Below are 23,061 nucleotides of genomic sequence, written 5' to 3'. Positions count from 1 at the left end.
AAATTACTACATCAGTAGTCAGGGATTTGGGAACACATGTAGATTGGGATTTGTACTTTGTCCATCAAGTATCTATAGTAATAAAATCAATCCTTATTGCAGATATTATAAACAATACCATGGCATCCAGGCCCAAAAGGATGTCATTAGTCTATTGTACTCTGCCCTCATAAGACCAATCATCAAATGTACTGTGTCCTCTGCCATGCACCTGACCAGGCATATGCAACAACTGGAGTGACCACAAAGATTCCTTACAAAAAAGAATAAGTGGTATTGAAAACAAGTCTACATGGACTACCTCAAAGTAGTGCCCTTATACTCGGTGTCTTACAGGCTGCTGAGATGTGACCTATACCTAGCATACAGAGCATTCTTTGATCCAGCCTTAATGGACTTGCTCCATAGCAGCAAAAGAAATAGCACCAGAAACATCTAATCCAGGAACCAAAACCAAACCTACAACATGAATATGGCATGTTGGAGGGAAGGTATTTGTCTCAGAAGCTGCCCCTTCTTTGGAAAAGGCTTCTCATCCATGTGAGGTAAAGTATAAAAATAAAAATAATTATGAAAATGATCCCATCGCAGAGTGTTACAAATTAACCCAAAATGGTAACCTTAGTGTCTCATGCAATATATAACAATTAAATGTATAAAATGAACATGAGGATCACGGGTATATGACATGTAAACAGTGCTAAAAAAGCATTTATCAAAACTGCGTAAAGCCGATGAAACCACCCCCTACACTTCCCAGATAATACACCAGCACTAAAAATTGCTATGCATACCAGAACACCAAGAAAAACTATTGCCTTGACCTTTTGCTCTTACTCTGAGAGTTACAGGTGCCTGCTTCAAAATAACAGTTAAATGCCATGAACATGTCACCACTACACCCAATGACTGCAGATGATGACCTCCTCTTCAGCTAGTCCGGGACTGTGCCGTGGTTAACACTATACACCCTCATCTAAAATAGGTTGACAACATACCTCCTAACTGTCCAGATTTTTGCCAGATATTTTAGCAGGGTTTCTCATAAAAACTGTCTTTTTCTGGACAAATCACCGAGAATGGAAGTCATTAAAAAATGACATATTAATGTTTCAGACTTCATAGCCTTCAGAAAAGTATAACAATACAAAAACGTGTAATCGACTATTTGTTTGTAACAGCAATACTGAAAATATGCACATATTTTTAAAAGCCTGTGTAGCCCCCATTATACTCATCTTTGTCCAGATTGCTTGAGCTAAGAGGGTGAGACATACAGAGGGCAAACATTAGTTATATGAAAATGTACACAGTCTGAATACTCAACTGACCAAGATATGATGTCCTAAGGCAGTGGCTTTTAAGTTATTACAGGAAACTAAACACGGAAAAATGCACAGTAACTGCAAACATTCTTTGCCATAATTTAAAGTATGGCAAAAATACCCAAAAATGCCATCTGTCATTAGCCATCTATGTTGCTGCACGCTGCACCAGTGAGCCTCTCTCGGCTAGTAATATTACAATAGGAAATGGATTGCAAACTGATAACAGGTTCATAGTTTATAGTTTATTTATCTACATTTGGTAACTAGGAAAGTCCTACTGGGCGGTAAAAACATTTTCCAAGGAGGCCCAGGGAGAAAAGGTCCCCAAAGTTACTGTTAAAAAAAGTTGCACATAGTTACTGAATATCTCTGCCAAAGAGGACATTCTCAGGACTGCAGCATCCACCCCTTTATAGTATAAAACATTACAGTATCAGCAATCCATCTACATGTTGTGGGAGTAGAACCCACAGTCTTCTGCATTCCAAAGCAAGTACCTGTTGTGATACTAACAAAACAGACTTGGCCTAAGCAGCACTAAACTTCTCTCCCCCTGAAGAATTACACAGCATAAGATATCTGGAAAAAGCCAACATTTATTGTGGGGGCAAAGGCTCCAAACCAGGGATACAATTTTAATCATCCTACAGACATAAAATTAAAACGGAAACCTCTCACGGAGCACAGCCTACACAGCACATGTAAAGGACTTCATCTTGCATAACTAAAACCACACACAATGTATAATTAAAATTAAAAACGGACCTCGGACTTAAAACCTCTCGACCATAAACTGAGCACAGGACCTCAACCTGCATAAATAAAATTAAAACTTCATCTTGCATGACTAAAACCACACACAATGTATAATTAAAATTAAGCGGACCTCCGGACTTCAGCCTGCATAACTAAAACCTTTCAACCATAAGCAGCACAGGACCTCAACCTGCATAAATAAAATTAAAACGGACCTCAGCCTGCATAACTAAAACCTCTCAGCCTGCATAACAACTAAAAATGTAGCCTGTATAACAAGCGGAGCACATAAATGAGAAAAGCGAAACCAACATTGATATAATCTCTCTGCTTACTATCACCATAAGCGGATCTTCCTTCCATAACGGAGTCTTGGGAGAAAATCTCTCATTTCTCCTTACTGTGACTCTTCCAGCAGATTGATGCAAAGCAGCAATTGCATTTCCACGCACTTTTGGGTTTGAATTGACCGGGAATGGAATGTTAGCGTGCAATGCACGCATTGGTCCACCTACAGGTCTTAGCACTTCTAATTCCTCTGTGGCAAAATCACATAAATTTGAAAAAATACACAGGGATAGGACGAAAAATAACTGCTTTAATTGGATATTTGTTGTGACTGGTATGTACGTTTCTAAGAGGGACAAAAGAAGGAAATACAGACAGTAAACACGGTCACTTAGTATGGAGGCTAGCCAGCACCCTCCCCCCAAAGTGTTTACATTGATTCTCTCTGAAACAGTTCAAACTACATCTCGGACTGAGACAGAGTACTGGCATTAGCTGATGTCACGCACACCTGTAGGCTGGTGATGTCTGGTGATATCAGCAACCAAAAATGTAAAGTAGTACTAAAATAAGAAAAATAAATACAGCCTAGGGGGAAAAAAGGAATACGCCATAAATGTAATAAAATGAACGGCTGTATCAAAAGGAGGCTGCAATATTCCACATTGCTTTTTGATACAGCCGTTCGTCTTTATTTATAAAAGCAAAGCAGTAGCAAAGGGAAAGAGAACAGCAATACAGGAAATCAGTTGCTATTGGCAACCATTACCACGTGCACCAACTCAGAAACAACGCCGCAGCAAAGGACAAACAAATTCAGAAGTTTACAACTGCAAACACATAAAAAAAGCAAGTAAAACCATGGAAATACAATATAAATAATAAAGTAAATCGCTGTATGGAAGAGATTTTAATATTCCAGAATGCTGAAAAAATCTACTGATAACTGCTTTCATATTAAAGTCTCTTTCATACAGCCATTCATTTTATTATTGGTAAAGGTAAAGCAATAAAGGGATGGACATCAGGGATTATCGTAGCAACACTTGATGAAACATAAAACAAGTAAATAATTTTAAAAGAGAGAATATCGTACTCACCAATTTGTAAGCAAAGTGAAAGGCTTCTGTAGTGAGATGTACACAAGTTGTTCCAATGCCAAAACACAGCGTACTGAAAACGAAAGCTACAAAATAACTTTCCTACCTTCAGCAGCTGTGTTTACACACTCAACGGGTGGGGGAAGGCCAAGGGAGCAGTTACATCACAAAATGGGTGGGTTTGACCAAGAAGCAGAGGCGGCCATGGTGATATCACTTGGGAGAAATGTTAAAAAATATACCTCCACTGCCTGGCCGTGATGACATCAGTAATTGGGGGACTCCAGCAGGCTTAAGTAAAACGCGAGAGAATGTTTTTAAAAGTGTAAACATTCCTGTACGCTAAGGTAGGGTTGGATTACAGAACTCAGGAGGAATTATATTTTCTAAACGCTGCTTTCTTATTTGTTTATGCAGGAAGCTGTAAATAGGGACGAAAATGGCAGAGAAGTTGAGGAAAGTATTTTACAAACCCGTTGTACTCCTTTAAATGTTGCATTTATGATTTTCTCTGCCCTAGTTTACAGATTCTTTCAACTTTTCCCCCTTTCCCATTTTTTTCCCTTCAATAATCTGATATGTATATCTTTGCAATTTTTGAAATAATAAAGTTGTAAACTGCATACCTTCTCCCTGGCTGTAGTACCTTACCAACTTGAGGTGACTGATTGTTTTTCTGGAGTTTATCTTGGCTCTTCTCACTCTGTAGATTTGAGACTTGACGAACCTTCTTCTTCCAGTGTGCCACCCTCCTCTCTCCACTAGGTGGCAGCAGACACAAACTGATTTTCACTGTAAAGTTTAAAACAAAAAAGACCTGCAGTAAGCCCTCTAACCAGCCACATACCTTACTTATTGATTTTATATTTTTCTTTGCCTTACACTACAGATTCAGTGGGCTTTTCCACCTCTTTCATATTTTCCCCTCCAATAATCCCATATGTATTAATTTGCAATTTTTGAAATAAGAAAGTTCTAAACTGCATACCTTCACCTTGGCTGTAGCACCTTTCCAACTTCAGATCACAGATTGTTTTTCTTTTTGGACTTTTTCTTGCTTCTTCCCGCTCTGTAAATTCGAGTCTCGACAAAACTTCTTCGAGTGTAGCACCCTCCACTCGCCACTAGGTGGCAGCATACACCAATGATTGTGCCTGCAAAGTTTAAAAGAAGAGAGAAATGCAGTAAATCCTCTAAACAGCCTAATAGCTCATGTTTTGTATTCATAATTCTCTCTACCATACACTACAGATTTTGTAGATTTTCCCACCTCTTTCTCATTTTCCCTTCCAATAATTCCATATGTATACATTTACAATTTTTGAAATAAGAACGTTCTAAACTGCACACCTTCTCCCTTGCTGTATTGCCTTTCCAACTTCAGGTGCCTGATTGTTCTGGACTTTTTTTTGGCTCTTCCTGCTCTGTAGATGCTTGTCTTGATGAACCTTCTTCTTCCAGGGAACCATACTTCCTCTCGCCACTAGGTGGCATTATACACCCACTGATTGTTACTGTAAAGTTTAAAATAAAAAAGACCTGCAGTAAATCCTCTAACCAGCCACAAGCCTTACATATTATATTTATAATGCTCTACACTATGTACACAACAGATTATGTATACTTTTCCATCTCTTTCACTTTCTTCCCAATTATCCCATATGTATACCTTTGCAAGTTTTGAAATAAGAAAGTTCTAAGCTGCAGACCTTCTCCCTGGCTGTAGCACCTTTCCAAATTCATGTCAGTGATTGTTTTTCTGGAATTTTTCTTGGCTCCTCTCATTCTGTTGATTCGAGTCTTGATGAACCTTCTTCTTCCAGTGTACCACCCTCCTCTTGCCACTAGGTCGGAGCATACACCCATTGATCATGACTATAATGTTTAAATCAAAAAAGACCTGCAGTAAATCCTCTAACCAGCCTCAAGACTTACATATTGTATTTATGATTGTCTCTGCACTATACTACAGTTTCTGTGGGCTTTTCCACCTATTTCTCATTTTTTCCCTCCAGTAATCCCATATGTAAACCTATGCAATTTTTGAAATAAGAAAGCTCTAAACTACATACCTTCTCACTGGCTGTAGCACATTTCCAACTTCAGGTCACTAATTGTTTTTCTGGACTTTTTCTTGACTCTTCATGCTCTGTAGATTCATTTCTGGATGAACATTCTTCTTCCAGTGTACCACCCTCCTCTCACCACTAGATGGTATCTTACACCCATTCATTGCAACTGTAAAGTTTAAAACAAAAAAGACCTGCAGTAAATCCTCTAACCAGCCTCATGCTTTTAGTATTCTATTTATGATTCTCTCTGCACTACACTACAGATTCTGTAGACTTTTCCACCTCTTTCTCAATATCCCACTCCAATAATCCCATATGTAAACCTATGCAATTTTTTGAAATAAGAAAGTTCTAAACTGCATACCTTCTTCCTGGTAGTAGCACCTTTCCAACTTTAGCTCACTGACTGTATTTCTGGAGTTTTTCTTGGCCCCTCCCACTCTGTAGATTCAAGTCTCAATGAACCTTCTTCTTCCAGTGTACCACCCTCCTCTTACAACTAGGTGGCAGCATACATGATTGATTGTGACTGTAAAGTTTAAAACAAAAAAGTCCTGCAGTAAATCATCAAACCAGACTCAAGCCTTAAGTATTCTATTTATGATTCTCTCTGCACTACACTACAGATTCTGTGGACTTTTCCACCTCTTTCTCAGTTTTCCCCACCAATAATCCCATATGTAAACCTACACAATTTTTGAAATTAATAATTTTTAAACTGTATACCTTCTCCCTGGTTGTAGCACCTTTCCAACTTTAGCTCACTGACTGTTTTTCTGGTGTTTTTCTTGGCTCCTCCTGCTCTGTAGATTCGAGTCTCAGTGAACCTTCTTCTTCCAGAGTACCACCCTCCTCTCACCATTAGGTGGCAGCATACACCCATTGTTTGTGACTGTAAATTTTAAAACAAAAAAGACCTGCAGTAAATCCTCTAACTAGCCTCATGCCTTACATATTGTATTTATAATTCTCTCTGCCTACACTACAAATTCTGTGGACTATTCCACCTCTTTCTCATTTTTCCCTCCAATAATCCCATATGTATACCTTTGCAATTTTTGAAATAAGAAAGTTATAAACTGCATACCTTCTCCCTGGATGTAGCACCTTTCCAACTTTACATCAGAGATTTTTTTAGGCTTTTTCTTGCCTCTTCTCGCTCTGTAGATTTGAGTCTTGACAAACCTTGTTCTTCTAGTGTACCACCCTCTTCTTCCCACAGAGTGGCAGTATACACTCATTGATTCTGACTGTAAAGTTTAAAACAAAAAAGACCTGCAGTAAAACCTCTAACATGCCTCATGCCTTATGTATTATATTTATTCTCTCTGCCCTACACTACAGATTATGTGAACTTTTCCACCTGTTTCTCATTTTTTCTTTCCAATAATTCAATATGGATACATTTGCAATTTTTGAAATAAGAATGTGATGAACTGCATACCTTCTCCCTGGCTTTAGCTCCTTCCCACTTCAGGTCATTAATTGTTTTTCTATACTTTTTCTTGGCTCTTCCAACTCTGTAGATTTGAGTCTCACTGAACCATTTTCTTCCAGTGTACCACCCTTCTATTACCACAAGGTGGTAGGTTCATAGGTTCATAGATTTATACTAGGCTATCTGCTCTGGGGCATTTAGAAGCCTAGCCAGAGTGTGCGTGGCTTTCATCACCCCTTAGGTTGGAGAATACTATACCCATTAGTTAGCTGTGCCTCTGTCTATTTGTGACACAGAGATGATCCCCGGGGTTAACCTACGATCTCCCATCCACTGGTCAAGATTCCTCTTGAATAGAGCCAGTGAGGAGCTCTGCCTCACATGAACCGGGATTCTGTTCCATAGCACAGGGAGTCTCTGGGTAATGAATCTGTCCCTCCAGCACATCCTATTTATATCCGTGTTGAGGTTTAAGTCTCTTGCTCTCGTGGCTCTGGTGGATTTGGATTTTTTTAAGGTGGAGCATGTCCATTAATTCCGGGTTGGACATGGCCTTGGCCTTGTATGTCAGGCACAGATCACCTCTGAGCAGATGCTATGTGACTGAATAGAGCTGGACTTTTTTCAGTCGGGCAGCATATGACATGTTTTTGAGCCCCTTTATCCTTTTGGTGAGGAACGTTTGGGGTCTTTCCAGTTGCTGCAGGTGTCGGGTAAGATACATTCCGAATGGGGCATTGTACTCAATCATTGGTCGAATAAGTGAAGAGTACAGGGGAACAATGACCACCTTTGATATGGATGTGAATCCCTTCATGATCAGGTAGCATACACACACTGATTGTGACTGTAAAGTTTAAAACAAAAAAGACCTGCAGTAAATCCTCTAACCATCCTCATGCCTTAGGTATTGTATTTTTAATTATCTCTGCCCTACACTACAGATTCTGTGGACTTTTCCACCTCTTTCTCATTTTAACTGCCAATAATCCCATATGTATACCTCTGCAATTTTTGAAATAAGAAAGTTAAAAACTGCATACCTTCTCCCTGGCTACAGCACCTTTCCAACTTCAGATCACTGATTTTTTTTTGTACTTTTTCCTTGGCTCTTCCCACTCTGTAGATTTGAGTCTTAATGAACCTTCTTCTTCCATTGTACCACCCTCATGTCACCACTAAGTGGCAGCATTCACCCACTGATTGTGACTTCTTCTGTCTGCTCATGATTGGCAGTGGAGTTTTACGGTGTTGAGTTGCCAGCCCGACACCCAACCTTCCACAGAAGACACACACATGCACACACTCACACCTAGGGCCAGTTTAGAGTTTCCAGTCCTCCTACTGCATGTCTTTGGGATATGGGAGGAAACCGGAGCACCTGGAATAAACCCACACAACCACAGGGAGGACATGCAGACTCTGCACAAAAGGCACCCAAGCCAAAAATTGAACTGGAGAACCTCTTGCTGTGAGGCTGCAATGCTCACTGCTGCAACATTATAGCCGCCCACCCATTGATTGTGACTGTAAAGTTTAAAACAAAAAAGACCTGCAGTAAATCCTCTAATCATCCTCATGCCTTATGTATTGTATTTAGTATTCTCTCTGTCCTACACTACAGATTCTGTGGACTTTTCCACCTCTTTCTCCATCTCCAATAATCTCATATGTATACCTTTGCAATTTTTGAAATAAGAAAGTTATAAACTGCAAACCTTTGCACTAGCTGTAGCACTTTTCCAACTTCAGGTCAGTGATTGTTTTTCTAAGCTTTTTTTTTGCTCCTCCTGCTGTGTAAATTCAAGTCCCGATGAACTTTCTTCTTCTAGTGTACTACATTCCTCACTCCACTAGGTGGCAGCATACACCCATTGATTGTGATTGTAAAGTTTAAAAAGAAAAGACCTGCAGTAAGTCCTCTAACTAGCCTCATGCCTTAAACATTGTATTTATCATTCTCTCTGCCCTACAATACAGATTCTGTGTACATTTCCACCACTTTCTCATTTTTCCCTACAATAACCTGTATGTATGCCTTTGCAATTTTAGAAATAAGAAAATTCTAAACTGCATACCTACTTCCTGGCTGTAGCACCTTTCCAACTTCAGGTCACTGATTGTTTTTCTGCACCTTTTCTTTGCTCTTCCCCCTCTGTAGATTTGAGTCTCGAACCTTCTTCTTCCAGTGTACCACTCGCCTCTCACCACTAGGTGGCAGCAGATGCCCACTGATTGTGACTGTAAAGTTTAAAACAAAAAAGACCTGCAGTAAATCCTCTAACCAGTCTTATGCCTTTCGTATTCTTTTTATAATTTTCTCTGCCCTACACTACAGATTCTCTGAACTTTTCCACCTTTTTCTCATTTTCCCTCCAATAATCCCATATGTATACCTTTGCAATTTTTGAAATAAAGTTCTAAGCTGCATACCTTCTCCCTGGCTTTAGCACCTTTCCAACTTCAGGTTACAGATTGTTTTTCTGGACTTTTTCTTGGCTCTTCCCACTCTTTAGATTTTAGTCTCGAAACTTCTTCCTCCAGTGTACAACCCTCCTCCCTTCACTAGGTGGCAGCATACACTCATTTACTGTGGCTGTAAAGTTTAAAACAAAAAAGAACTCCAGTAAATCGTCTACCCAGCCTCATGCCTTACATATTGTATTTATAACTTCTCTCTTCCCTACACTACAGATTCTGTGGACATTTCCACCTCTATCTCATTTTTTTCTCTCCAATAATCCCATACGTATACCTTTGCAATTTTTGAAATTAGAAAGTTCAAAGCTGCATACCTCCTCCCTGGCTGTAGCACCTTTGCATCTTCAAGTCACTGATTGTTTTTCTGGACTTTTTCTTAGGTCTTCCCACACTGTAGGTATAAGTCTCGATGAACCTTCTTATTCCAATGTACCACTGTCTTCTCACCACTAGGTGGCAGCATACACCCACTGATTGTGACTGTAAAGTTTAAACAAAAAAGATCCGAAGTAAATCCTCTAACCAGACTCATGCCTTACGTATTGTATTTATTTCTTCTCTCTGCCATACACTACAGATTCTGTGGACTTTTCTGCCTCTCTCATTTTTTTTCCTTCCAATAATCCCATATGTATACCTTTGCTATTTTTGAAATAAGAAAGTTATTAACTGCATACCTTTTCCCTGGCTGTAGCACTTTTCCGACTTTAGGTCACTGATTGTTTTTCTAGACTTTTTTTGGCTTATCCACACTTTAGATTTGAGTCTTGAACCTTCTTCTTCCAGTGTACCATCATCCACTCACCACTAGGTGGCAGCATACACCCATTGTTTGTGACTGTAAATTTTAAAACAAAAAAGACCTGCAGTAAATCCTCTAACCAGCCTCATGCCTTACATATTGTATTTATAATTCTCTCTGCCTACACTACAAATTCTGTGGACTATTCCACCTCTTTCTCATTTTCCCTCCAATAATCCCATATGTATACCTTTGCAATTTTTGAAATAAGAAAGTTATAAACTGCATACCTTCTCCCTGGATGTAGCACCTTTCCAACTTTACATCAGAGATTTTTTTAGGCTTTTTCTTGGCTCTTCCCGCTCTGTAGATTTGAGTCTCGACAAACCTTGTTCTTCTAGTGTACCACCCTCTTCTCCCCACAAAGTGGCAGTATACACTCATTGATTCTGACTGTAAAGTTTAAAACAAAAAAGACCTGCAGTAAATCCTCTAACATGCCTCATGCCTTATGTATTATATTTATTCTCTCTGCCCTACACTACAGATTCTGTGAACTTTTCCACCTGTTTCTCATTTTTTTCTTTCCAATAATTCCATATGGATACATTTGCAATTTTTGAAATAAGAAAGTGATGAACTGCATACCTTCTCCCTGGCTTTAGCTCCTTTCCAACTTCAGGTCATTGATTGTTTTTCTATACTTTTTCTTGGCTCTTCCAACTCTGTAGATTTGAGTCTCAATGAACCATTTTCTTCCAGTGTACCACCCTCCTCTTACCACAAGGTGGTAGCATACACACACTGATTGTGACTGTAAAGTTTAAAACAAAAAAGACCTGCAGTAAATCCTCTAACCATCCTCATGCCTTAGGTATTGTATTTATAATTATCTCTGCCCTACACTACAGATTCTGTGGACTTTTCCACCTCTTTCTCATTTTAACTGCCAATAATCCCATATGTATACCTCTGCAATTTTTGAAATAAGAAAGTTAAAAACTGCATACCTTCTCCCTGGCTACAGCACCTTTCCAACTTCAGATCACTGATTTTTTTTTTGTACTTTTTCCTTGGCTCTTCCCACTCTGTAGATTTGAGTCTTAATGAACCTTCTTCTTCCATTGTACCACCCTCATGTCACCACTAAGTGGCAGCATTCACCCACTGATTGTGACTTCTTCTGTCTGCTCATGATTGGCAGTGGAGTTTTATGGTGTTGAGTTGCCAGCCCGACACCCAACCTTCCACAGAAGACACACACATGCACACACTCACACCTAGGGCCAGTTTAGAGTATCCAATCCTCCTACTGCATGTCTTTGGGATATGGGAGGAAACCGGAGCACCTGGAATAAACCCACACAACCACAGGGAGGACATGCAGACTCTGCACAAAAGGCACCCAAGCCGAAAATTGAACTTGAGAACCTCTTGCTGTGAGGCTGCAATGCTCACCGCTGCAACATTGCAGCCACCCACCCATTGATTGTGACTGTAAAGTTTAAAACAAAAAAGACCTGCAGTAAATCCTCTAACCATCCTCATGCCTTATGTATTGTATTTAGTATTCTCTCTGTCCTACACTACAGATTCTGTGGACTTTTCCACCTCTTTCTCCATCTCCAATAATCTCATATGTATACCTTTGCAATTTTTGAAATAAGAAAGTTATAAACTGCAAACCTTTGCACTAGCTGTAGCACTTTTCCAACTTCAGGTCAGTGATTGTTTTTCTAAGCTTTTTTTTGCTCCTCCTGCTCTGTAAATTCAAGTCCCGATGAACTTTCTTCTTCCAGTGTACCACCTTCCTCTCTCCACTAGGTGGCAGCATACACCCATTGATTGTGATTGTAAAGTTTAAAAAGAAAAGACCTGCAGTAAGTCCTCTAACTAGCCTCATGCCTTAAACATTGTATTTATCATTCTCTCTGCCCTACAATACAGATTCTGTGTACATTTCCACCACTTTCTCATTTTTCCCTACAATAATCCCATATGTATGCCTTTGCAATTTTAGAAATAAGAAAATTCTAAACTGCATACCTACTTCCTGGCTGTAGCACCTTTCCAACTTCAGGTCACTGATTGTTTTTCTGCACTTTTTCTTTGCTCTTCCCCCTCTGTAGATTCGAGTCTCAAACCTTCTTCTTCCAGTGTACCACTCACCTCTCACCACTAGGTGGCAGCAGACACCCACTGATTGTGACTGTAAAGTTTAAAACAAAAAAGACCTGCAGTAAATCCTCTAACCAGTCTTATGCCTTTCGTATTCTTTTTATAATTTTCTCTGCCCTACACTACAGATTCTCTGAACTTTTCCACCTTTTTCTCATTTTCCCTCCAATAATCCCATATGTATACCTTCGCAATTTTTGAAATAAAGTTCTAAACTGCATACCTTCTCCCTGGCTTTAGCACCTTTCCAACTTCAGGTTACAGATTGTTTTTCTGGACTTTTTCTTGGCTCTTCCCACTCTTTAGATTTGAGTCTCGAAACTTCTTCCTCCAGTGTACAACCCTCCTCCCTTCACTAGGTGGCAGCATACACTCATTTACTGTGGCTGTAAAGTTTAAAACAAAAAAGAACTGCAGTAAATCATCTACCCAGCCTCATGCCTTACGTATTGTATTTATAACTTCTCTCTTCCCTACACTACAGATTCTGTGGACATTTCCACCTCTATCTCATTTTTTCTCTCCAATAATCCCATATGTATACCTTTGCAATTTTTGAAATTAGAAAGTTCAAAGCTGCATACCTCCTCCCTGGCTGTAGCACCTTTGCATCTTCAAGTCACTGATTGTTTTTCTGGACTTTTTCTTAGCTCTTCCCACACTGTAGGTTTGAGTCTCGATGAACCTTCTTATTCCAGTGTACCACTGTCTTCTCACCACTAGGTGGCAGCATACACCCATTGATTGTGACTGTAAAGTTTAAACAAAAAAGATCCGAAGTAAATCCTCTAACCAGACTCATGCCTTACGTATTGTATTTATTTCTTCTCTCTGCCATACACTACAGATTCTGTGGACTTTTCTGCCTCTCTCTCATTTTTTTCCTTCCAATAATCCCATATGTATACCTTTGCAATTTTTGAAATAAGAAAGTTATTAACTGCATACCTTTTCCCTGGCTGTAGCACTTTTCCGACTTCAGGTCACTGATTGTTTTTCTAGACTTTTTTGGCTTTACCCACACTTTAGATTTGAGTCTTGAACCTTCTTCTTCCAGTGTACCATCATCCACTCACCACTAGGTGGCAGCATACACCCACTGATTGTGACTGTAAAGTTTAAAACAAAAAAGACCTGCAGTAAATCCTCTAATGCCTCATGGCTTAAGTATTGTATTTATAATTCTCTCTGCCCTACACTACAGATTCTGTGGACTTCTCCACCTCTTTCTCATTTTGTCCCTCCAATAATCCCATATGTATACCATGCAATTTTTGAAATAAGAAAGTTCTAAATGGCACACCTTCTCCCTGGCTGTAGTACCTTTCCAACTTCAGGTCACTAATTGTTTTTCTGGACTTTTTCTTGGGACTTCCCGCTCTGTTTTTCTGGACTTTTTCTTGGGACTTGCCGCTCTGTAGAGTCGAGTCTCGACGAACCTTCTTCTTTCACTGTACCACCATCTTCTCTCCACTATGTGGCAGCATACACCCATTGATTGTGACTGTAAAGTTTAAAACAAAAAAGACCTGCAGTAAATCCTCTAACCAGCCTCGTGCTTTACATATTGTATTTGTAATTTTCTCTGCCCTACACTACAGATTCTGTGGGCTTTCCCACCTTTTTCTATTTTTTTTCCATTCAATAATCACCTATGTATATCTTTGCAATTTTTGAAATAAGAAAGTTCTAAACTGCATACCTTCGCCCTGGCTGTAGCACCTTTCCAACTTCAGGTCACTGATTGTTTTTCTGGACTTTTTCTTAGCTCTTCCCACACTGTAGATTCCAGTCTCAAAGAACCTTCTACTTCCAGTGCACCAGCCTCCTTTTGCCACTAGATGGCAGCATGCACCCATTGATTGTGACTGTAAAGTTTAAAACAAAAATGACCTGCAGTAAATCTTCTAACCAGCCTCATGCCTTATGTATTGTATTTATAATTCTCTCTGCCCTACACTACATATTCTGTGCACTTTTCCACACATTTTTCATTTTTTTCTCTCCAATAATCCCATATGTATACCTTTGCAATTTTTGAAATAATACAGTTCTTAACTGCATGCCTTCTCCCTGGCTGTAGCACCTTTAGAACTTCAACTCACTGATTGTTTTTCTGGACTTTTTCTTGGCTCTTTCCGCTCTGTAGATTCGAGTCTCAACTAAACTTCTTCTTTGTGTACCACTCTTGACTCACCACTAGATGGCAGCATACATCCTTTGATTGTAACTGTAAAGTTTAAAACAAAAAGAACCTGCAGTAAATCCTCTAACCAGACTCATGCCATGTGTATTGTATTTATAATTCTGTCAGCCCTACACTACAGATTCTGTGGACTTTTCCACCTCTTTTTCATTTTTCCATCCAATAATCCCATATGTTTACCTATGCAATTTTTTAAATGTTGTGCCTTTCGGCTTTTCCTGGTTAGGGGTCGCCACTCTGGTCTGCTAATGATTGGCAGTAGATTTTTCGTGCCAAGTTGCCAGCCCTGATGCACAACCTTCAACGAAGGTACGCCCATTCATGCATGTCTCCACACAGAAGACACTCTAGCTGAGAATCGAATAGGACAACGTCTAACTGTGAGGCGACAACACTACCGCAGCACCACCACCACAGTAGACCTATGCAATTTTTGAAATAAGAAAGTTATAAACTGCAAATTTTGTCCCTGGCTGTAACAGTTTTCCATCTTCAGGTCGTTGTTTGTTTTTTGGGACTATTTTTTGGCTCTTCCCACACTGTAGATTTGAGTCTTGATGAACCTTCTTCTTCCACTGTACCACCCTCCTCTCTCCACTAGGTGGCAGCATACATGCATTGATTGTGACTGTAAAGTTTAAAACTAAAAAGACCTGCAGTAAATCCTCTAAACAGCCTCATACCTTACGTACTATATTTCTAATTCTCTGCCCGACTCCACAGATTCTGTAGACTTTTCCACCTATTTCTCATTTTTTCCCTTCCATAATCTCATATGTATACCTTTGCAATTTTTGAAATAAGAAAGTTCTAAACTAAATACTTTCTCCCTGGCTGTAGCACCTTTCCAACTACAGGTCACTGATTGTTTTTCTGGACTTCTTCTTGGCTCTTCCCACTCTTTAGATTCGAGTCTCAATGAATCTTCTTCCAGAGTACCACCCTCCTCTCACCACTAGGAGGCAGCATACACATATTGATCATGACTGTATAGTTAAAAGACATGCAGTAAATCCTCTAATGCCTCATTTATTACATGTTGTATTTATAACTCTCTCTGCCCTACACTCAGATGCTGAGGACTGTTCTACTTCTTTCTCATTTTTACTCTCAATAATCTCATATGTATACCCATGCAATTTTTAAAATATAAAAGTTCTAAACTGTATACATTCTCCCTGTCTGTAGTACCTTTCCAACTTCAGGTCACTGATTATTTTTCTAGACTTTTTCTTGGCTCTTCCCGCTCTGTAGATTTGAGTCTTGATGAAGCTTCTTCTTCCAGTGTACCACCCTCCTCTTGCCACTAGGTGGAAGCATACACCCATTGATTGTGACTGTAATATGTAAAACAAAATGGACCTGCAGTAAATCCTCTAACCAGCCTCATGCCTTACATATTATACTTATGATTCTCTCTGCCCTACACAACAGATTCTGTGGATATTTTCACCTCTTTCTCATTTTTCCCTCAAGTAATCCCATGTGTATAGCTTTGCAATTTTTGAAATAAGAAAGTTCTAAACTGCATAACTTCTCCCTAGCTGTAGCATATTTCCAACTTCAGGTCACTGATTGTTTTTCTGGACTTTTTCTTGGCTCTTCCCACTCTGTAGATTCGAGTCTTCATGAACCTTCTTCTTCCAGTGTACCACCCTCCTCTCACCACTAGATGGAAGCATACACCCATTGATTGTGACTGTAAAGATTAAAACAAAAAAGACCTGCAGAAAATCCACTAAACAGCCTCATGCCTTACATATTGTATTTATGATTCTCGCTGCCCTACTCTACAGATTCTGTGGACTTTTCCCCCTCTTTCCAATTTTTTCCCTTCAATAATCTGTTATGTATACCTTTGCAATTTTTGAAATAAGAAAGTTCTAAACTGCATACCTTCTCCCTGGCTATAGCATATTTCCAACTTCAGGTCACTGATTGTTTTTCTGGACTTTTTCTTGGCTCTTCCCATTCTGTAGATTTGAGTCTCGATGAACCTTCTTTTCCAGTGTACCAACCTCCTGTCGCCACTAGGTGGCAGCATACATGCATTGATTGACTGTAAAGTTTAAAAAAAAAGATCTGCAGTAAATCCTCAAACCAGCCTTATGTACTGTATTTGTAATTATCTCTGCCCTACTCTACAGATTCCCTGGACTTTTCTACCTATTTCTCATTTTTCCCTTCAATAATCCCATATGTATACCTTTGCAATTTTTGAAATAAGAAAGTTCTAATCTACATACTTTCTTCCTGGCTGTAGCACCTTTCTAACTTCAGGTCACTGATTGTTTTTTTGGACTTCTTCTTGGCTCTTCCCACTCTGTAGATTTGAGTCTTGATGAACCTTCTTCCAGTGTTCCACCCTCCTCTCACCACTAAGTGGCAGCATACACATATTGATTGTGACTGTAAAGTTAAAAAGACCTGCAGTAAATCCTCTAATGCCTCATGCCTTACATGACAGACCTTCTTCTTCCAGTGTACCACCCTCCTCTCACCACTAGATGGAAGCATACACCCATTGATTGTGACTGTAAAGATTAAAACAAAAAAGACCTGCAGAAAATCCTCTAAACAGCCTCATGCTTTAAATATTGCATTTATGATTTTCTCTGTCCTAGTCTACAGATTCTTTTGACTTTTCCCCCTCTTTCCCATTTTTCCCTTCAATAATCTGATATGTATATCTTTGCAATTTTTGAAATAAGAAAGTTGTAAACTGCATACCTTCTCCCTGGCTGTAGCACCTTACCAACTTGAGGTCACTGATTGTTTTTCTGGAGTTTATCTTGGCTCTTCCCACTCTGTAGATTCGAGTCTTGACAAACCTTCTTCTTCCAGTGTGCCACCCTCCTCTCTTCACTAGGTGGCAGCAGACACCAACTGAATTTCACTGTAAAGTTTAAAACAAAAAAGACCTGCAGTAAGCCCTCTAACCAGCCACATACCTTACTTACTGAATATATATTTTTCTCTGCCCTACACTACAGATTCAGTGGGCTTTTCCACCTCTTTCCTATTTTCCCCTCCAATAATCCCATATGTATTCATTTGCAATTTTTGAAATAAGAAAGTTCTAAACTACATACTTTCACCTTGGCTGTAGCACCTTTCCAACTTCAGATCATGGATTTTTTTTTGGACTTTTTCTTGGCTCTTCCCGCTCTGTAGATTCGAGTCTCGACAAACCTTCTTCGAGTGTAGCACCCTCCACTCGCCACTAGGTGGCAGCATACACCATTGATTATGCCTGTAAAGTTTAAAAGACGAGAGAAATGCAGTAAATCATCTAACCAGCCTAATAGCTTACATTTTGTATTCATAATTCTCCCTGCCATACACCGCAGATTTTGTAGATTTTCCCACTTCTTTCTCATTTTCCCCTCCAATAATTCCATATGTATACATTTACAATTTTTGAAATAAGAAAGTTCTAAACTGCACACCTTCTCCCTTGCTGTATCACCTTTCCAACTTCAGGTCACTGATTGTTGTTCTGGACTTTTTCTTGGCTCTTCCTGCTCTGTAGATGCTTGTCTCAATGAACCTTCTTCTTCCAGGGAACCATCTTCCTCTCGCCACTAGGTGGCATTATACACCCATTGATTGTTACTGTAAAGTTTAAAACAAAAAAGACCTGCAGTAAATCCTCTAACCAGCCTCAAGCCTTACATAGTATATTTATAATGCTCTACACTATGTACACTACAGATTCTGTATACTTTTCCATCTCTTTCACTTTCACCCCAATTATCCCATATGTATACCTTTGCAAGTTTTGAAATAAGAAAGTTCTAAGCTGCAGACCTTCTCCCTGGCTGTAGCACCTTTCCATATTCATGTCAGTGATTGTTTTTCTGGAATTTTTATTGGCTCCTCCCATTCTGTTGATTTAAGTCTTGATGAATCTTCTTCTTCCAGTGTACCACCCTCCTCTTGCCACTAGGTCGGAGCATACACCCATTGATCATGACTGTAATGTTTAAATCAAAAAAGACCTGCAGTAAACCTTCTAACCAGCCTCAAGACTTACATATTGTATTTATAATTATCTCTGCACTACACTACAGATTCTGTGGACTTTTCCACTTCTTTCTCATTTTTCCCCTCCAATAATCCCATATGTAAACCTATGCAATTTTTGAAATAAGAACGTTCTAAACTACATACCTTCTCACTGGCTGTAGCACGTTTACAACTTCAGGTCACTAATTGTTTTTCTGGACTTTTTCTTGACTCTTCATGCTCTGTAGATTCATGTCTGGATGAACCTTCTTCTTCCAGTGTACCACCCTCCTCTCACCACTAGATAGCATCTTACACCCATTCATTGCAACTGTAAGTTTAAAACAAAAAAGACCTGCAGTAAATCCTCTAACCAGCCTCATGCTTTTAGTATTCTTTAGCTCACTGACTGTATTTCTGGAGTTTTTCTTGGCCCCTCCCACTCTGTAGATTCAAGTCTCAATGAACCTTCTTCTTCCAGTGTACCACCCTCCTCTTACAACTAGGTGGCAGCATACACGATTGATTGTGACTGTAAAGTTTAAAACAAAAAAGACCTGCAGTAAATCCTCTAACCAGCCTCATGCCTTACATATTGTATTTATAATTCTCTCTGCCTACACTACAAATTCTATGGACTATTCCACCTCTTTCTCATTTTTTTCCATCCAATAATCCCATATGTATACCTTTGCAATTTTTGAAATAAGAAAGTTCTAAACTGCATACCTTCTCCCTGTCTGTAGCACCTTTCCAACTTCAGATCACTGATTTTTTTTGTACTTTTTCCTTGGCTCTTCCCACTCTGTAGATTTGAGTCTTAATGATCCTTCTTCTTCCATTGTACCACCCTCCTCTCACCACTAGATGGAAGCATACAGTGCAATGCTCACCGCTGCAACATTGCAGCCACCCACCCATTGATTGTGACTGTAAAGTTTAAAACAAAAAAGACCTGCAGTAAATCCTCTATCCAGCCTTATGCCTTGTGTATTATATTTATTATGTCACTCTGCCCTACACTACAGATTCTTTGGACTTTTCTGTCTCTCATTTTTTTCTCCCCAATAATTGCATATGTATACATTTGCAATTTTTGAAATATAAAAGTTATAAACTGCAAATGTTCTCACTAGCTGTAGCACTTTTCCAACTTCAGGTCACTAATTGTTTTTCTAAACTTTTTTTTTTGGCTCCTTCTGCTCTGTAAATTCAAGTCCCGACGAACTTTTTTCTTCCAGTGTACCACCCTCCTCTATCCACTAGGTGGCAGCATATGCCCATTTATTATGATTGAAAAGATTAAACAAAAAAGACCTGTAGTAAATCCTCTAACAAGCCTCATGCCTTACGTATTGTATTTGTGATTCTCTCTGCCCTACAGTACAGATTATGTGTACATTTCCCTCATTTTTCCCTCCAATAATCCCATATGTATGCCTTTGCGATTTTAAAAATAAGAAAGTTATAAACTGCATACCTTCTCCCTGGATGTAGCACCTTTCCAACTTCACATCAGAGATTTTTTTAGGCTTTTTCTTGGCTCTTCCTGCTCTGTAGATTTGAGTCTCGACAAACCTTGTTCTTCTAGTGTACCACCCTCTTCTTGCCACAAAGTGGCAGTATACACTCATTGATTCTGACTGTAAAGTTTAAAACAAAAAAGACCTGCAGTAAATCCTCTAACATGCCTCATGCCTTATGTATTATATTTATTCTCTCTGCCCTACACTACAGATTCTGTGAACTTTTCCACCTGTTTCTCATTTTTTCTTTCCAATAATTCCATATGCATACATTTGCTATTTTTGAAATAAGAAAGTGATGAACTGCATACCTTCTCCCTGGCTTTAGCTTCTTTCCAACTTCAGGTCATTGATTGTTTTTCTCTACTCTTTCTTGGCTCTTCCAACTCTGTAGATTTGAGTCTGAATGAACCATCTTCTTCCAGTGTACCACCCTCCTCGTACCACAAGGTGGCAGCATACACACACTGATTGTGATTGTAAAGTTTAAAACAAAAAAGACTTGCAGTAAATCCTCTAACCATCCTCATGCCTTAGGTATTGTATTTATAATTATCTCTGCCCTACACTACAGATTCTGTGGACTTTTCCACCTTTTTTCATTTTACCTGCCAATAATCCCATATGTATACCTCTGCAATTTTTGAAATAAGAAAGTTAAAAACTGCATACCTTCTCCCTGGCTACAGCACCTTTCCAACTTCAGATCACTGATTTTTTTTTGTACTTTTTCCTTGGCTCTTCCCACTCTGTAGATTTGAGTCTCAATGAACCTTCTTCTTCCATTGTACCACCCTCATGTCACCACTAAGTGGCAGCATTCACCCACTGATTGTGACTTCTTCTGTCCGCTCATGATTGGCAGTGGAGTTTTACGGTGTTGAGTTGCCAGCCCGGCACCCATCCTTCCACAGAAGACACACACATGCACACACTCACACTTAGGGCCAGTTTAGAGTATCCAATCCACCTACTGCATGTCTTTGGGATATGGAGGAAACCGGAGCACCTGGAATTAACCCACACAACCACAGGGAGGACATGCAGACTCTACACAGAAGGCACCCCAGCCGAAAATTGAACTGGAAAACCTCTTGCTGTTTGGCGGCAATGCTCACCGCTGCAAAATTGCAGCCACCCACCCATTGATTGTGACTGTAAAGTTTAAAACAAAAAAGACCTGCAGTAAATCCTCTAACCATCCTCATGCCTTATGTATTGTATTTATTATCCTCTCTGCCCTACACTACAGATTATGTGGACTTTTCCACCTCTTTCTCCATTTTCCTCTCCAATAGTCCCATATGTATACCTCTGCAATTTTTGAAATACGAAAGTTCCAAACTGCATACCTTCTCCCTTGCTGCAGCCCCTTTCCAACTTCAGGTCACTGATTGTTTTTCTGGACTTTTTCTTAGCTCTTCCCGCTCTGTAGATTTGAGTCTCAATGAACCTTCTCCTTCCAGTGTACAACGATCCTCTCACCACTAGGTGGTAGCATACACCCACTGATTGTGACTTTAAAGTTTAAAACAGAAAAGACCTGCAGTAAATCCTCTAACCAGCCTCTTGCTTTAGGTATTGTATTTATAATTATCTCTGCCCTACACTACAGATTATGTGAACTTTTCCACCTCTTTCACATTTTTTCCTTCCAATAATCCCATATGTATACCTTTGCAATTTTTGAAATAAGAACATTCTAAACTGCATACCATCTCCCTGGCTGGAGCACCTTTCCAACTTCTGGTCACTTATTGTTTTTCTGGACTTTTTTTGACTCTTTGCACTCTGTAGATTAAAGTATCGATGAACCTTACTTTTCCAGTTTACTACCCTTGTCTCACCACTAAATGGCATCATACACACATCCATTGTAACTGTAAAGTGTAAAACAAAAATGGCCTGCAGTAAATCTTCTACCCAGCCTCATGCCTTACGTATTATATTTGCAATTCTCTCTGCCCTACACTACATATTCTGTGGACTTTTCCATCCCTTTCTCATTTTTTTCCCTCCAATAATCCCATATGTATACCTTTGCAATGTTTGAAATAAGAAAGTTCTAAACTGCATAACTTCTCCCTAGCTGTAGCACCTTTCCAGCTTCAGGACACTGATTGTTTTTTTGAACTTTTTCTTGGCTGTTCCATCTCTGTAGTTTTGAGTCTCGATGAACCCTCTTCTTCCAGTGTAGAACCCTCCTCTCTCCACTAACTGGCAGAAGACACTCATTAATTGTGACTGTAAAGTTTAAAACAAAAAAGACCTGCAGTAAATCCTCTAACTAACCTCATGCCTTACATATTGTATTTATAATTCTCTCTGCCCTAATCTACAGATTCTGTGGACTTTTCCACTTCTTTCTCATTTTTTTCCCTTGAATAATCCCATATGTATACATTGCTAATTTTTGAAAAACTAAAGTTCTAAACTACATGCCTTCTTCCCTGGCTGCAGCACCTTTCCAACTTCAGGTCACTAATTCTTTTTTTGGACTTTTTATTGTCTCTTCCTGCTCTGTAGATGTGAGTCTCGACAAAACTTCTTCTTCCAGTGCACCACCCTCCTTTCTCCACTAGGTGGCAGCATGCATCCATTGATTGTAAGTGTAAAGTTTAAAAAAAATGATCTGCAGTAAACCCTCTAACCAGCCTCATGCCTTACAAATTGAATTCATAATTCTTTCTCCCCTAAACTACAGATTCTGTAAACTTTTCCATCTCTTTCTCATATGTATACCTTTGCAATTTTCAAAATAAGAACATTGAAAACTGCATACCTTCTCCCTGGCTGCAGCACCTTTCCAACTTCAGGTTGTTGATTGTTGTCCTGGACTTTTTCTGAACCTGCCAGCTCTGTAGATTTGAGTCTTTATGAACTTTCTTCTTCCAGTGTACAACCCTCCTCTCGGTACTAGGTGGCAGCTCACACCCAT

Source organism: Protopterus annectens, chromosome 8.part0 (genome assembly GCF_019279795.1).
Source record: "Protopterus annectens isolate FY-2018-M chromosome 8.part0, PAN1.0, whole genome shotgun sequence".
Taxonomy (NCBI): Eukaryota; Metazoa; Chordata; order Ceratodontiformes; family Protopteridae; genus Protopterus; species Protopterus annectens.
Note: the sequence above shows the minus strand (reverse complement) of the source record.